Source organism: Myodes glareolus, chromosome 3 (genome assembly GCF_982192425.1).
Source record: "Myodes glareolus chromosome 3, mMyoGla1.1, whole genome shotgun sequence".
NCBI classification, from domain to species: domain Eukaryota; kingdom Metazoa; phylum Chordata; class Mammalia; order Rodentia; family Cricetidae; genus Myodes; species Myodes glareolus.
This window is the reverse complement of record NC_142028.1, coordinates 76,507,624-76,518,461: the sequence shown is the minus strand read 5'-3', so window position 1 is coordinate 76,518,461 and position 10,838 is coordinate 76,507,624. Positions and strand designations below refer to the sequence as shown.

General features: G+C 45.5%; 3 non-coding genes across 3 annotated transcripts; all 3 read left to right on the top strand.

Annotated features, from left to right (window-relative positions):
• The first annotated feature begins 1,187 nt into the window (after positions 1-1,187).
• On the top strand, positions 1,188-1,303 carry LOC125398079 (U5 spliceosomal RNA). Its single transcript, XR_007231277.1, has one exon. It is a non-coding gene; the product is annotated as a U5 spliceosomal RNA (small nuclear RNA).
• A 7,356-nt stretch (positions 1,304-8,659) lies between these two features.
• Positions 8,660-8,778, top strand: LOC125398080 (U5 spliceosomal RNA). The gene has a single exon (XR_007231279.2). It is a non-coding gene; the product is annotated as a U5 spliceosomal RNA (small nuclear RNA).
• Positions 8,779-10,508: 1,730 nt separating this feature from the next.
• LOC125398081 (U5 spliceosomal RNA) lies at positions 10,509-10,619 on the top strand. Its single transcript, XR_007231280.1, has one exon. It is a non-coding gene; the product is annotated as a U5 spliceosomal RNA (small nuclear RNA).
• The last annotated feature ends 219 nt before the right edge of the window (positions 10,620-10,838 follow it).

Here is a 10,838-nt window from a genome sequence, read left to right as displayed (position 1 = left end):
CTGGAATCAACTCTTTTTTTTTTTAATATTTATTTATTATGTATACAATATTCTATCTGCATATATGCTTGCAGGCCAGAAGAGGGCACCAGACCTCATTACAGATGGTTGTAAGCCACCTTGCGGTTGCTGGGATTTGAACTCAGGACCTTTGGAAGAGCAGGCAATGCTCTGAGCCGCTGAGCCATCTCTCCAGCCCCTGGAATCAACTCTTGTAGACTAGACCGGCCTCTAACTCACAGAGATCTGCCTGCCTCTACCTCCCGAATGCTGGGATTAAAGGCCTGCACCACTACTGTCCAGCTCCTTCCTCCCTCCCTCCCTCCCTCCCTTTTTTCTTTCCTTTTCCTGATACAGGTATCTTTGTGTAACAGTCCTGGCTGTTCTGGAACTCATTCTTTAGAGCAGGCCGGCCTCGAACTCACTGAGATCCGCCTGCCTCTGCTTCCCGAGTGCTGGGATTAAAGACATGTGCCATCACTGCCCGGCTGTTTATTTTGTTTTTAATTAAGAAAATTTTTAAGTTGGATGTGGGGCACATGCCTATAATTACAAAATTTAGTAGTAGGCAGGAGACCAGGAATTCAAGATCGTCCTAGGTGATGAGGCAAGTTCAATGCTAGCCTGGGATACACGAGACTTATTAATGGTTGCCCCACGTTCATGAGGCTGAGGCAAAGAGAATTGTGCTCATCTTCCCAGGCCCAACTGAGTTCAAGGCCAGCCTAGGGGACGTTCGAGACACCGTCTCAAAATTTCAAGAAGCAAAATCAAAATATCCCCCCCCCTCGAAAAAAAGAAAAAGAACTTTTACTTGGTGTAAAGTATAAAACCAGATTTTTATAGCGGGGCCAGGCTTTTCGTCCCATGAACCTGGTTTCTGCACTGCCCCCTGGCGTCGGACCAACATTTACTCAGGAAAAATGAAATCTCCATTTCCGGAAATCCGAGGTTGGTGAACCAGTGTTATTTACATACCCACAATGCACTGCACGCAGGGTAGTGCGAAACTTAAATGGATAGCGCTTTTATCTTCTCTTTCTCGCTTTCTTTTCTTTCTGGTCATGTGTCTTTGGGAGACGTGCGTGAGAGAAAAACAGGCGTCATCACTTACTTCGTGGAGCTAGCGCCCATCGGTTATCTAGGAGGTCGAGTCGGCCGAGAACGGTCGGCGGGACAGTGTTTGTATACTCTGGTTTCTCTTCAGATCGTATAAATCTTTCGCCTTTTACTAAAGATTTCCGTGGAGAGGAACAACTCTGAGTCTTAACCTAATTTTTTGAGGTCCTGTTTATACAGGGCTCTATTATGTGTTGTTTAAAGATAGACCGCCTATATGTTTTTCTTTCTGTATCTATGTTTCCAAGACGGAAAATGTAGTTGTCTATGTCTATTGTATAAGCCGGACGAGGTTGGCTTCTTTCATTCATGGGTTTCCAAGAAGTATTGGCATTATAGAAAGAAGGAAGCCAGGCTCTTTCTTCGTTTTTAAATTGTGTCAATTTAAACTATGTCTGAAACTGTTTACTATGTTACTTTTTTTTTTTTGGCTTGGCAATAGTTTATTAAACCTTGTGTACTTTTGAGGTTCATGAACTTGGTGCATTGGATCCTTTTACTCTTTTTGTATCTGAGTTAGGATCTGTACTCTACTCTACATTTTCTCTTGTTGGCCTTAGCTCTCTTAGTAGCATTGAATGGGATTAAGTATTGACCATAGTCAGGTTTTTTTTAAATTTTTTTTAATATTTATTTATCTATTTATTATGTATACAATATTCTGTCTGTGTGTATGCCTGAATGCCAGAAGAGGGCACCAGATCTCATTACAAATGGTTGTGAGCCACCATGTGGTGGCTGGGAATTGAACTCAGGACCTTTGGAAGAGCAGGCAGTGCTCTTAACCGCTGAGCCATTTCTCCAGCCCCCCATAGTCAGGTTTTAAGTGGTGCTGTGGATCGTGAATGTTCTGTTTTGTGTTTTCAAGACAGAATTTCACTGTGTAGCTGTGGCTGTCCTGGAACTTGCTATGTAACCAGGCTGGCCTTGGCCTCAGAGTTCTGCCTCTACCTCCTGAATGCTGGGTTTAAATATAACGGCCACCAGGAGCATGGTTTCTTTTAAATAACTAGTTCTGGATTCCTTCTCTAAAGACTACAAAAAAAGTCAGGATTGATGTGGGTGGTTCATTCCTATACTCCCATCAAGAGGGAACTCATACCCAGCACCTCTTGGGTGACCAAGAACCAAAGTCTCGATAGCCCAGAGACCTAGGGTAAAACCAAAGACTACTGGTCAAAAGAAAAAAAAAAAAAAGGAAGAGGAAGAAAAAGAAGAAACACACAGACACATGGCAGGGGCTGCAGAGATGATTAAGCAATTAAAAACATATCCTGTTCTTCTTGCCAGTTTGATTCCAGTCATCTGTAACTCCAGCATCCATCCCTCTGGCCTCCCACAGCACCTGCATACACATATCAAAATAATTACACGACTGGAGAGATGGCTCAGTGGTTAAGAACGCTGGCTGCTCTCCTGAGTCCAATTCCCAGCAACCACATGGTGGCTCACAACCACCATGTAAGAAGATCTGGAGCCTTCTTCTGGAGTGCAGGCATACAGGAAGACAGAACTCTATATACATAATAAATAAACACATCTTTTAAAAAATAAAAATAATTACAGTAAATGATATAAACAACATACAACACCCCCTGGGACTGACGACAGGCTGTAGTCCTACCTACTCAGGAGGCTGAGACAGGATTACAAAGAGTTCCAGGCTCACTTCCATAACAAGACCATCTCAAAAGACCGAGCCTCCTTCCTGTAACCCACCCTTCACCTAAGAGCTGAAGGTGTATATCTAGGGGCTGGGGAGGGATGGCTGCTCGAGCACAGGAATCTATGTTTGGATCTCAGCGCCAATGTGTAGGAGCTAGCACGTGTTTGTCTCTAGTACTGGGGAGATGGACAGGCAGTAGAAAAGCTGGATCCCTGGAGCTTGCTAGGCAGCAACTTGTCTTAGGAGTAAACCAATAGAGGCTGAGAGGAAGGAGTTGGAGATGACCTCAAACCCTCAAACCCCAGTGAGGGATCTGCCTGGGAAGGGAGGAGGGCAGGTGTTCGGTCACTGGTAGGTGAGGAGTGTTTCTGCTCTGCTCACCGAGTGGACCCTGCTGTGGTCATGAACTGAGGGTGAGAGCTGGGTAGTGAAGGGACACTAGTCCACGTTAGCACGAGGCTCTGGCAGGCCTTGACCGTCTCCCCCATCCCCTCTACCTTGCTAAAAACCATTAGACTACATTCCTAAAGCTAACCACCAAGGTCTAGTTCCTTATTTGGCCACTTCCTCCTTGTGAGACTCACCGCCCAGGTCCAGCTATGGAAGAATTAAAACCCAGCAATCAAAAGCCTCCTTTGGGGTTGGAGAGATGGCTCAGAGGTTAAGAGCACTGACTGCTCTTCCAGAGGTCCTGAGTTCAATTCCCAGCAACCACGTGGTGGCTCACAGCCATCTATAATGAGATCTGGTGCCCTCTTCTGGCATGCAAGCAAACATGGAAGGAATGTTGTATACATAATAAGTAAATAAATCTTTAAAAAAAAAAAGTCCCCTTTGGCTCACCTAATTAACATGTCCAATTAAAATTAAGCACCTCATCCTAACACAGGGCTTCCCTTTGTATCTTTGTAAACTGCCATTTTCCTTTGTGCAAAGGCCATCTTCTCTCTATGCAGAGGCAGTGCTTTGTCCCTCCAGGAGAAATATCCCTGCCGCATTTCCCTTGGTACCTAGCTCTTCTCCCTCGTCCCCTATCTCCTGTCTCTGTCTATTAATCCCTGCCCTCTGTCCCTTTCCCTGTCCTCTGTCCCTCTGGGGCAAACAAATCTTTGTGCTGAGAAGTTGGTCTTGTGGGTCTTGACCAATACTTTTCCCTTCAGGTAGGTCTGTGGAACACTCACTACAGCAGAGGCCCTCTTTGCAGGCCAAGAAGCCGAACGGGGCATGACAAGTAATATTCAGCCCTCAGCTAGGTTTCCTGGTTTTCTTTTATCCCTTTCCGCCTTCATCCCTCAGTTTAGGGTCTCACTTTATATCCTTGGCTGTCCTGGAACTCACTGTGTGGAACAGGCTGGTCTCAACTTGTGTTGGTCACTTGCCTCGGCCTCCCAGCTGCTGGAATTACCGATGTGAACCCTCACGCTCAGCTTTCTCTTTTAGATTATTTATTTATTTATTTTTGAGGTGGAATCTCTGTGTAGCCCGAGCTACTAAGCAGACCAGGTACTTGCTAAGTAGATCAAACTGGCCTCGAACTCACAGAGATCCTCTTGCCTCTGACTCGGGTGTCCGCCAACTTATTACATTTCTTCTAATTGTATGGGTATAGATAGTTTGCCTAAATGTATGTCTATACACTATGTGCATGCCTGGTACCTAAGGAGATCAGAAGAGGGCATGGGATCCCCTGAAACTGGGGTTACAGATGGTTGTGAGCCATCATATCCGAACTGGGAATTGAACCTGGAACTTTTGAAAGAGCAGGAGTGCTCTTAACTGCTGAGCCATGTGTAGGTGAGTGTCTGTGTGAGTGCGTAGGTGCTGAAGGAGGTTTAAAACAGGATGTCTGAACTCTGGACCTCTGAAAGAGCAACAAGCACTTTTAACCTGTAGCCAACTTTTCAGTACCTATTTAATAGAGAAGATGCCAAGATCCTGGGGGCACTTGACTCAGATCCTGACCACCAGTAACAGTGGAGACCCTAAAGAAAAACAAATCAGGTGTGGCACCCCATATCTATAATGAATCTCTAAAGAAAAACAAATCAGGCGTGGCACCCCATATCTATAATGTCAACACTCAGGAAACAAAAGCAGCGGTATTGCTACAATCGCCATAGGGGACAATTGCCCATCTCTGCAGTTCTCTGATTCTCCACCTGCTCCTAGAATTCAAGGCGACAAGGTTTAGGGCAACAGCTGGATAGCTTTAGGCATCTTTGGGGAGTTTAGGATATAACATGGTTAAAAAAACAAACAAACAAACCGACAGCCAGATTCCTCAGGTGCTCTTGTGCTGTTAGCATTAAGGTCGATGGCATGGTCTCAGTGCCAAAGACTTCAGACTGACACTCCTGAGTGATTAGTTTACCTGTATCCTGAATCGAGCTGGTGGCCCAAAGCAGGGTAAACAGATGCAAGGTGAAGGCAGAGATTCTAGATACCCCACCCCCTCTTCTGGTTTGCAGATAGTCCAACTGAAGACTCCATGCCTTTTAGGAAAAGTTCTGGTATAGTCCAGTTTCCAAAGAAATTCTGGGCTACAAAGTGGGTTCCAGGCCAGCCTGGTCTACAGTGAAACCCGATTACAAAAAACCAAACCAAAAAGCAATAGGAAACAGTCACATTGGTGCACTTGTTCTCCCAGAGGAGCTGAGTTCAATTCCCAGCAGCCACATGGAGGCTCAAAGCTGTCGGTAACTCCAGTCCCAGGAGTCGGACACCCTCTTCTGGGTTCCATGGCGTGAATGTGGCTCACAGACACATATGCAGGCAAAATACCTGTTATATCTATTTATTTGCTTGGGTTTTTTTGGTTTTTTTTTTAGAGGTAGGATTTCTTTTTTAAAATGGATTGGATGGATAAATATTGGCACAGGCATTCTAACAAAGCGGTCTTTGTTAGATTCAAAGCAATCCCTATCAAAACCTTCATACTGTCTACTAGAACTGCACAGATTTGAAACATACAAAACACTTGGAAAACATACAAAGTTGGAGGACTTAGGCTCATGTGAAAATATAAACAGCCGATAAAACAAGGCGACCTATAAAAACAACATAAGTATGGTGCTGACATAGATGAAAAATAAACCAAAGTAAAAGATTACAGAACAATGAGTATTATCAAATGTCCACTTCTACGGTCACACGATTCTGACAAGCATAGCAAAACCACACCGGGGGAGCGAGGGGAACAGTCTCTTGGGCCAATGACGGTGGGAGAACTGCATGAGCACGCATGTTCGGGTGTTATTGTCCATCATATACAGCACTGAACTCAGAATGAAGTAAGGAGAAAAAACGCCACCACTGTAAATTCCTGTAAGAAAAGCTAGGAAAGCACTAACGAGATTGTATTTGCCGCTGACTCGTTGGGCGTGGCATGAAAAGCACGGTGACGACATAAGTAGGCGACTGAGGCTCCGGGAATGTTGAAGGTGTATTTCAGAGGTGAGAGTTGAGAATGAATGCAGAACTACCACTTAGGCTGAGGAGCTGGCGGGCAGTCCGGGAGTGCATTTCTCGGGAGACCCGCAGGGTCTCATAGGTCACATATTAATATTCTTCTCTTCCGAAACCTCTTGAGCCAGCCCATCCCCCCACAGTTCAAGTCATCCTCAGCACCATTGTCGTCCATGTCCCTGCTAATACGGCTCAGTAATCAGCACTTAAAGTGTCCAACTGCTTTTTCTAATCCACAATCCCAAAGCCCATAATCCTTCAAACAAAAATATGGTCTGGCCGATCACAGCAATACCCCAGTCCCTAATACCAACTTCTGCCTTAGTTAGGGTTTCTATGGCTGTGAAGAGACACCATGACCATGGCAACTCTTATAAAGAAAAACCTTCAACGGGGGACTTACATTTTCTGTGGTTTAGTTCATTATTACCGCAGTGGGGCATAATGACATGCAGGCAAACATGGGCTGGAGCTGAGAGTCCTATATCGTGCTGGCATCAGGAAGTGAACTGAGACACTGGGCAGTTATCTTGAGCATATATGAGAACTTGGTATCTGGTTGTACAGTGACACACTTCTTCTAACAAGGTCATATATACTCCAACAAAGCAACACTTCTAAATGGTGCCACTCCATTTGGGAGCCATTTTCTCTCAAAGCATCCAACACCCATATACATAAAAGAAGAATAAATAAATCTTTTTTAAAATCACATTTTAATTGTCTTAATTAGTTTTATGTCAACTTGACACAGCTAAAGTCACCAGAGTGGGGGGACCCTTAGTTGAGAAACTACCTCCGTAAGATCCAGCTATGTGGAATTTTTATAATTAGTGATCAGTAGGGGAGGGCCCAGGCTATTTTGAGTGGTGGCCATACCTGGACAGGAAGGTGATCCTGGGTTTGATAAGAAACCTGGCCGAACAAGCCATGGAGAGCAAGCCAGTGCGCAGCACCCTTTAATGGCTTCTGCATCAGCATCAGCCCTGTGTGAGTTCCCTCCCTCTTTGTTTTGATGATGAACTGTTATGGAATTGTTTTGGTCATGGTGTTTCATCATAGCAATAGTAACCCCAATAAAGACACTAATGTACTAGATGATAGGACCTCAACACATGACTTGGGTGTGGGTGGAATGGCAGTCAATTCACTTGAGTATCAGCCGACTTGCCTGCTATTTTAAAAATTTGTGTGTTTGAATATTTAACATCGTGTATGACTGTGCGTGCTTGCCCAAGGAATCCAGAAGACGATAGGGATGGTTGTGAGCCACCATGTGGTTTTTGGGGACTGAACCCAGGTCCTTTACTGGAGCAGCGAGTGCTCTTAACTACTGACTCATCTGTCCAGGGTTGGAGGCCCTGCTGGTCAGAGGTTGCAGTCTACCATAGCGTAGCAGCCTTTCCTGGGCTAGGCACCACCTGGAGGACTCCCTCCCTGCAGGGTCTTCCTGATCTCTGCCTAACCTTATCGAATACTGTCTCTAGGCCCCTATGCCTGACTTACCTCAAGGATGACCCTTGATGCAGTCCCTCTGCTGCCCACATGGTAACTAGGTAACGTGCTCTCTCCATTTTCATAGGGCTGTGCTGCCACTAAGTCAACTTTAGGACAGGATCCTGACCCCTTATGCAAATTAGGGGATCATCCCCCCAGTCTCTCTCCCCATCCTTTCTATCTCCCCTCCCTCAGTGTCACCGGTCACCTCCTGAAAGGCTGTTTCCTTCATCCAAAGCTCTGTCATCACTTCTGCCCCTTTGTCTTTGTCCCTGAGGACTGGTGGCCAACAGACACCAAGGGAAAAGGGGACTCCACATCCAGGTCTGATCCTCCAACTTATTTTGTTTTGAGAGACAGGATCTCACTATGTAGACCTAACTGTATGGAGTTCAACATGCAGAGCAGGCTGGTCTCAAATTTACAGAGCTCCAAATGCCAACGCTGTTAAGTGCTGAGATTAAAAGCATGAGCCACCATGCTGGGCTAATTCTCCTACTTTCAAAGATGAATATGAAGGTGCTGGAGAGATGGCTCAGAGGTTAAGGGCACTGGCTGCTCTTCCAAAGGTCCTGAGTTCAATTCCCAGCAACCACATGGTGACTCACAATCATCTATGATAAAATCTGGTGTCCTCTTCTGGCATGCAGGCAAACATGGAGGTAGAACACTGTACACATAATAAATAAAATGTTTTTTTTAAAAAAAAAACCCTAATATGGATCCACCATTATCTTTCTCCAACTTCCTACACCTCGACTCCTTCCTTTTGCTTTCTCAATAGTGATGCGGATTTCAGCGACTTCATGGGAGACGGAAGCAGAAGTCACTGACCTAATTTCGTGCAGCTAGTTCCCACTGGTTATGTAGGAGTTATGTGCACCCGAGGACCATGGGCGGAGCCACCTCTGTAAACCCTGGTTTCTCTTCAGAGCCTATAAATCTTTCGCCTTTTTCTAAAGATTTCCGTGGAGAGGAACAACTCTGAGTCATAGCCCAGTTTTTAAAAATGAATATAAAAAAAAATCAAAGTACACACCTAATCTGGCCATGTTTTTAATTTTAGAGTTTTCCTTTCCTTCTTTCTTAAAATATTTATTTATTTATTATGTATACAATATTCTGTCTGTGTGTATGCCTGCAGGCCAGAAGAAGGCACCAGACCCCATTACAGATGGTTGTGAGCCACCATGTGGTCACTGGGAATTGAACTTAGGACCTTTGGAAGAGCAGCCAGTGCCCTTAACCTCTGAGCCATCTCTCCAGCCCCTCCTTCTGTTTTATGTGGTTCTCCTCACCTCCTTTTTTTGGAGACATAATCACTGTGTATATCCCAGGCTAGCATAAACTTTTCATGTAGACCACCATGGCCTTGAATTCATGCAATACTTCTGCCCCGGCCTCTTGAGCTGCTTTCAAGCTTCCCTGTGGCTTCCTGGTGCCTTGGAGGTAGATCTCAGGTTTACCAACTTTGCTCTTCTGGATCTGCTAGGCCTGGGCTCGGTGTCCCAGCATTCTGTTATCTCCACTGAGGCCACATCCTGTGTCCCTGGGCAAGCCCAGCTGGTGCTCAGCACATTGTGTACAGTGAATGCATCAAGACCATTCGCAAGTCTTTATTTATTTTGTGACAAGTTCTTTGTTACACTACCTGGCCTGGAACTTGTACAACAGGTTGACCTCCAGTCAGACAGATTTACCTGCCTTTGCCTCCAAGTGTTGAGAATCAATGTGTGGACCACCACACCCAGCTCCCCAATGTGTGTGGATCATATCTGCACTGGCTGGTTTTGTGTGCCAATTTGACAAGTTAGAGTCATCAGGAGAAAGGCTACTGAGGTGATGCCTCAATGAGATCCAGCTGCAAAACAATTAATCGTTTAGTGATCAACGAGGGAGGGACCAGCCTGTGGTGGATGGTGACATCTCTGTGCTCTGGGATCTGTGAGAAATCAGGCTGAGCAAGCCATGAGTGCAAGCCAATAAGCAGCTCCCCTCCATGGTCTCTGCATCAGCTCCTGCCTCCAGGGTCCTGCCCCGTTTGAGTTCCTGTCCTGACTTCCTACAGTGAGGAACGGCAGGACAGAATGAAGTGTAAGCCAGACACACCCTCTCCCGACTTGCTTTTGGTCATGGTGTTTTGCTACAGCAATAGAAACCCTAAGACACCATCCACCCACCATTACCCTCCTCCAACTTACTACACCCCGACTTCCTCCCACCTCATGTTCTTTTATTTTACTTATTGTTTTGTTGTTATCACGTGCTTATTAATAACCTCCTGAGCCCAATTAGTGCTGCCCAAATTCGTATGGATGTGGAGTCCTCCTGGGCAGAAGCAACACACCACAGTCTCCCTCCCTCAGTAGCCATCAAGTGTCAATCGCTCCCTCTCAAAGGGTGGGGGATCAGAGATCCCTCCTCGAAAAGTCAGACTTTGTGGTGGTCCATATACTCCCGTACACACGGCTTTTGTCCTGCCCTCTGATGGGGGTTCACAGCTAGCACAGGGATAAAGGTGGCCTTTTGGAAACCTGTCTCTCTACTCCACATCGTTTACATACCCACAATGCATTGCTCACAGCTCGCGCTTCCATTTAAAAGTGTAAACTCTTTCACTTTGTTTCTTATCCTTTTGTTTTCTCAATAGTGAAGCGGCTTCCAAGAACCTTCATGTGAGGCGAAAGCAGAAGTCAATGACCACTAATTTTGTGTACCAAACACCCATTGGTTATGTAGGACTTACCTGCGGCCGAATACAATGGGCGGAGCCTCCACAGGCCGTATAAATCGCCTTTTACTAAAGATTTCCGAGGAGAGAAACAACTCAGAGTCTTTAGACAATTTTTTGAGGTCCTGCCTATGCAGGGCTGGCTAATCTTTCGGTCTTCCATAATACTGTTTAGTGGTCTGTATTATAGAATATCTCAAAATATCTTAAGATATCTTCTACCTCAGACAGGCCTTTTGTTCTTGCCAGTCTCAATCTGTTCATACTAATTGGAGGCAATCAAGTTGACCGAGATGGTGCGAGGGAGACAGATTTCTGTGTGTGAATTCAAGGCCAGTCAAGACTACTTAGAAATACCCC